We start from the raw sequence: 6,092 nt of genomic DNA on the forward strand, positions 1-6,092 counted from the left end.
TTTGGAGGAACCATCGGGATTTTCAAGAGGAGGAAGCTAAGCTCAAGAGAAGCTAGAGGAAGCATGATTCAGAAGAGGTTCGGCCGAACCTCTTGAAGGTGTGGCCGAACCAAGGTGTGGTCGAACCTGGTTCGGCCGAACGTTGAGGCAGGGGCAAGATGAAAATTGGCAGTTTTGCAGGAGTGGCCGAACCACAGGAGTTCGACCAGACCAGGATCAGGGAGGTTCGACCGAACCTACCCATGGTCCGGCCGAACCTACCCTGTAGTCCGGCCGAACCTTCCCATTTGTTCGGTCGGACCTCTCCTTTTATCAGCTGGCTCTGTACGGACTATATAAGTCTCATCTTAGAACGTTTTGAGGATTAGATTAACTTAGTTTTAATTTTTCTACATTTTAGCTTAATCTAGAGAGAGAAACACTATTAGTCTTCATTGGTAGAGAGAGAAAGTGTGGTTTTCGTCATTGATGAACTTGGATTTTGAAGAAGGAGTTTTGTTCAATCCTTTGTAGACCTTCATCTTCAATTAATGAGCAATCTCTTACTCTTTCTCTTTACCTTTGTTTTTTATTTTGCTTATTTGCTTTGATTTTTCTTCTTTGCTTATTAGTCATGTTGATGCTTATTGATTTGATGATTGATATTGTTTTCAATATGATTTGTGAGTAGTCACCTAGCCAAAGGTGTGGGGATGGTGTAGTTGCTATTTGTTCATGCTTATAATGTTGGGGTTATGTTAATGGTGATTAAAGTCTTTGCATGCTTGATATTCTTTGGTCTTTCTTGCAAGTGCACATTGTTAGTTGATCAAAGATGAGTCTTTACTAACAAGTAACGGAAGTTGACTTAGTTGAGATTCATTACTATCGATAATTCTTTGTTTGCACCTTCTAATATATGGTTCTAATGTGGAAACATAGAGGCTATGTTAGGAGAAACCAATTAACCCCGGAAGACGGTTAGATTGGACCCCTTTACTTCGGTATTCGTGCATGTTTAATTTACCATTGATATGCTACTTTATTATTGCATGATCAAGCGTCAACTTCACCTACTCATTTCCTTTGGTGCCTAGCTTTATTAATTTTAATCCATTTCGTTCTTAGTTTAACCTTCTAGTTATTCACACTTCTTGTTCCGAGATAGCTTAGACCCTAGGTAATGAATGCAGTACTTAAGCATTTCTCCCTGTGGTTCGACCCCTCTATTTACCCTATACACATATTAGGTCGGTAGAGCGTTATAAATTCATTTGATTTAGGTGTAGTCGCTCAACGACACGATTATTGTCTTGTCAATAATCTAGTAAGGCAACTGATATAATATATATATATATATATATATATATATATATATATATATATATATATATATATATATATATATATATATATATATATATATATATATATATATATATATATATGTTTGAAAGAATATAAATCAACTTGCAATATGAAATTACTATGGGTGAAGATACCCAACTGATCAAGTAAGCAATCTAAAATTTCAATGAATGAACAAGCAACAAAACTACATAAACCTTTAAAGGTCACCCAATTTATAAGATATACGTAATACAATTACACCAAATTACAAAAGCATAACTTTTAAAATCCAAAAACCTCAATACAAATACTCCCTCCATACTCAAATTATTTCTATGAGTTTGTGACAAGAAAGGAAGAACATAAGCTAAAATTACTCCAATTGTTCAAACTAAGGGCCTGTTCCGATTGACTGAACTCAGCTGAACTGAACTGAACTGAACTGAACTGAGCTGAGCTGAACTGAATATTTTATAAGAGAAGGAAATTAGGAGCTGAACTGAACTGAACTGAATTGAATTTCAACGGAACAGAACAGGCCCTAAAAGTAAATTTAAGAGTAAACTATTGACCTACTAAAGTTTTTACCAGGAACATAAAATTAAGCACACGTATCATAATTTACTTTCCTATCCACATTTATCCAACAAATTACATGTTCAAACCAGAAAACTCATACATTCTTTTAAATTATAAATAAAGATATCCGAAAAAGAGTCCTTACATTCCAATTTACAATAAAGGGGAAAGAAGAGCTTAAAAAATGAAAGAAACTGTCATTGGTGTCATATGTAAGTGGCCAACAATATAAGAGTCTAAACCGCTAAACGCAATCGTCTATATCACAGCTATGTGACGAATGGAGAAACACCAATACCCATTTTTAAATGAATTAATTAGATATGTCCAACTATAAAGGTAGAATTCACCATATTCTGAATATTGTAGAACCACTAAGGCTAAAACCTAGGAAAAAGATTATGTTTTTGTCAAGGTAACAATATCAAAGACCCACATTGAAACCAAATTCCTTTCCAAAACAATGATGAGATTCATATTAAATTACGTGAAAGAAGAATATAAAAGCATAAACATATACTTTAAAATGAATATACAAATATACAAAATTCAAAATTTGATACTATATCATATAATTGTTAGTAATCATCTATAACACCAAATGTGAGCTCAAACACATCTGCAAGCCCGCAATAGCTAACAATCAAAACAACCTCTACACTACTGAAAGTTCATAATAGCTATTTGGCATAAAAAAATACAAAAATAAAAACCAAATTCAACCTAAAATAGGGCTTTGCATAAAGAAATTTTCCTCCTAGTGGACCATAACGATGATTTTTTCTGTATCACTGCCCAAAATTGAGATAGGAACCTCCACATAAATGCCACATTATGCCTAGCTATACTCTGTAGATATACTATAGCTTCTTTTCTAGGGCTGGTTTCTAAAGCTTAGCTTCATATCTTCAAAAAGATTCAAATAAATCAGTTCACTCCATTTATATCACAACCAGGCGGTTCTGGTATTGTGCCTGACAAATTTTCACATAATACTTTTTTGTCCCTATTTGTAAAGGAGAGTCAAGAAGTCATCTCACTCATCCAAGAGTAGGTGATCTAAGCTGAAAATTTTATCTATGAAATTCTTAAAGTAAGCAAAACTTCAAGGATTACACCAAAATTTGCTAATAATATTCTGAATTTACTATTACAATTCTACATCATCATAACACGTGACATCAGTTTTAAAACAACAAGAGCATACAATTCTACATCATGATAACACGTCACATCACCACCAGGAATGCATCACCAATTTATAATCTATAACTATTACAATTATCAATCACTGAACATAAAATCAAGTGGAAAAACGAATTACCTTTGTCATTACCCAGACAGTCACAATACTTGAGCTTCTCCACACAGATGTAATCCCCATTACTCACCTTAAATTGATGCAGTTCCACCTACATCCCAAAACAAAGTAAGAACCCCAATTAAACCCTAAATCAAAACCCACCAAATTTCAAACAAAATGTACAAAATCATCAAAGGAGACCCAAAAAACAACAAAATAATCTAAGGAGGCCTCAAAACCACACTAACACTTTGTTTGGATAGGAAGAAATGGAAGGAAAAGAAGAGAAGAGAAATAGAGGGGGACAAAATCTCTTGTTTGTGTAAAAGATTGAGGGAAGGAAGGGGAAGGAGAGGGAGGGATTTATTTTCCATTTTTCTATAATATCCATAATCTCTCCAAAATTGGAGAGATTTGGAGGAAAAATGGAGATCACCTCCCCCTCCCTTTCTTTTCCCTTCCCTTCCTCCATTTTCCCTCCCCTTCTTTTCCTTCCTTCTTTGCTATCCAAACAAAGCATTACTGTTGCCATAGTTCAATAATCTTGCATAACAACCAAAAGTTGACTTACCTCACAATTAACTTAACGATAAACCCAAAAGAGAAATTGATATTCGATAGTTTTGAAAAAAGTATCAGCATACCTCAGAATTTGCTTCAATATAATGGAGGAAAGAGAGCTTCAAACTAATGGTGAATTAATTCTCTGCCTTCTTCACCTCGTAGACAAAAAATTAGGATTCTATCAGCACCATGATTAATTTCACAACAAAACAAAGAAAATTCCATTTTTATAGCGTATTAAGCAACATACGCGTTAGGTGCCAAGCCAAAATCTAAAAGTAGTAAAATCCAAAATTAAACAACACGCACTAAAATCAATTTAATTTTGTGAAAATAAATTAATTTTAGTTAACAAATTGATGAAGATAACATGATTTGTCATGAAAGTATTAGAAAGAAAAATTTACAGAATAATCAACAAAGTTAAGCAACACCCACTAAAATCAATCACATAAATCGACGAAATTGGATGCAAAAAACAACCAAATTAGCCAAAAAAAGGTGGAGCAGATAAAAAGAAAGAACAAAAACCAAAAGTTTTAATAGAAATTTATGAATTGCACAACTAGGAAATCCAGAAATTCACACTTAATAAGTAAATAATAATAATAATAATAATAATAATAATAATAATAATAATAATAACCTCAGCTAATGTGGAACAAAGGAAGCTCTGAACACGCTTTAATGGAGAATCCAACGCGACCTTCAATGAAAGAGAGCAACAGTGAGAAAATGACAGGACAATAATAGGAATTGTATGGGATAATGCCGATAGAAAGGTAAATAGGCCGAAAGTTAAAATCTCGCCCATGCCTATTCTGTTGAACTCAATAATCCTTAACGGCTCTCCCCTAGGCCACGTGGAGAGCTGCTCCCGGCCACGTTGGCACCTGCTACGTTTAAAGTCGGTTTGCCACCTAACGTCATAAGGTGGCACCTGCTTGGTTCTTTCCCTATATATACCCAAGTTTATTCTCATATTAAAGGACAATCCTTTCTCTCTCTCTCTCTCTCTCTCTCTCTCTACATAATCATTTTCTCTCTCTTCATTTCCTCTTCTCCAGGTCACTAACTTTAGCATCGGAGCGGTTATTCCCGGATAACCCCCCGGGCTAGTTAATCTGTGTTGACTGTGCAGGCACGGAATTGGACGGTAAACCTTTACTGGCCCCAGAGCATAACGGCATCAGAATTAACCCGGAACAATTGGCGCTAGAAGGAGGGGAAAGTAATAACTTCTATCGTCCAAAAAGACCTCTAGCAGTCATTTCAGCAGTCATGGAAGGAGACGATGAAACTATGTTGGTACCAGAAAGAGAAAACCGAAATTATGATAGCGGCGCCCCAAACACCGCTATTCCCGAGATAGTAGTGGAGGATGAGACCCACCTATTGCATAAGGACACTATGAGCATACCACAGACGCCGGAAAGGATTCAAGCTACAACTCCTGATCCCTTAGGAGAATTCACCCCAGAAGAGCTGGAGATAACGGCTAGGGTTATGCAAGCAATGTCACGAAAGAGAAAAGAGGTCGAGATAGCGGCCGCGAAACCCCGGGATAGGCAGACAAGGCCCGTAGCCATTAACCTTGAAGATCAGTTCCGGCAAGTTGACCCGCAATCCACCCCACGACCACCACCTCTTGAAACAGTAGTACCGGCCACCGTGAGTAGGGATGAATCTGGGTCATATCGGCAGGAGGCTAGCAGCGGGTCGTCGAGGCAAGTAATCCGCACTATAGTCCGACCGAGGACGTCACCCTTCACGCAAGAGGTTCTTGACCAACAAATGGAAAAGATTAAAATGCCGTCATGCACCTATGACGGCAAGGGTGATCCAAAAAGGTACATTGCAGCGTTTGAGAGCCATATGTTGTTGTACACCGACACTGACGCGGTATGGTGCAAAGTCTTTCCTACAACACTGGTCGGAGCAGCGTCAGATTGGTTTACTAATTTGGAACCTGGATCCATAGATGGCTTTGATACTCTAGTCAAGTTATTCACGGGTCAATACATAAGCAATAGCGCGAGGCAGAGAACTTCAGGAGAGCTTATGTCCGTCAAGCAGAAAAGGGACGAGTCACTGAGGGACTTCGTTCGACGTTTCAATAATGAAGCCAATACCATACCTCGATTACAGCAGGAAATAGCCGTCATGGCCTTAATGAATGGTTTGGCTGACAGCGACTTCAAGAAGTATATGGCACGGAAGTCTTTTCCCAATCTCTGCGCAGCTTTTAACAAAGCACATGACTACATAAAGAGCGAAGAACTTCTAAGAGCAGGAAGTCAAGTAGCGTTAGCGGAAC

The 6,092-nt window shown here is 37.2% G+C and overlaps 1 long non-coding RNA gene across 3 annotated transcripts; it reads right to left on the reverse strand.

The window, feature by feature from the left end:
* Nucleotides 1-1,534: 1,534 nt before the first annotated feature.
* Nucleotides 1,535-4,573, reverse strand: LOC145627021 (uncharacterized). Of its 3 annotated transcripts, none has more exons than XR_014111267.1 (4): nt 4,422-4,573; nt 3,856-3,924; nt 3,233-3,320; nt 1,535-1,791 (listed from the first exon to the last, which is right to left on the reverse strand). It is a non-coding gene; the product is annotated as an uncharacterized LOC145627021 (long non-coding RNA). The 3 variants fall into 3 exon arrangements; XR_014111266.1 differs by having other exon boundaries at nt 3,856-3,930; XR_014111265.1 differs by lacking the exon at nt 4,422-4,573 and having other exon boundaries at nt 3,856-4,385.
* Between the last annotated feature and the right edge of the window lie 1,519 nt (nt 4,574-6,092).

This window comes from Chenopodium album, chromosome 4 (assembly GCF_948465745.1).
Source record: "Chenopodium album chromosome 4, dcCheAlbu1.1, whole genome shotgun sequence".
NCBI classification, from domain to species: domain Eukaryota; kingdom Viridiplantae; phylum Streptophyta; class Magnoliopsida; order Caryophyllales; family Amaranthaceae; genus Chenopodium; species Chenopodium album.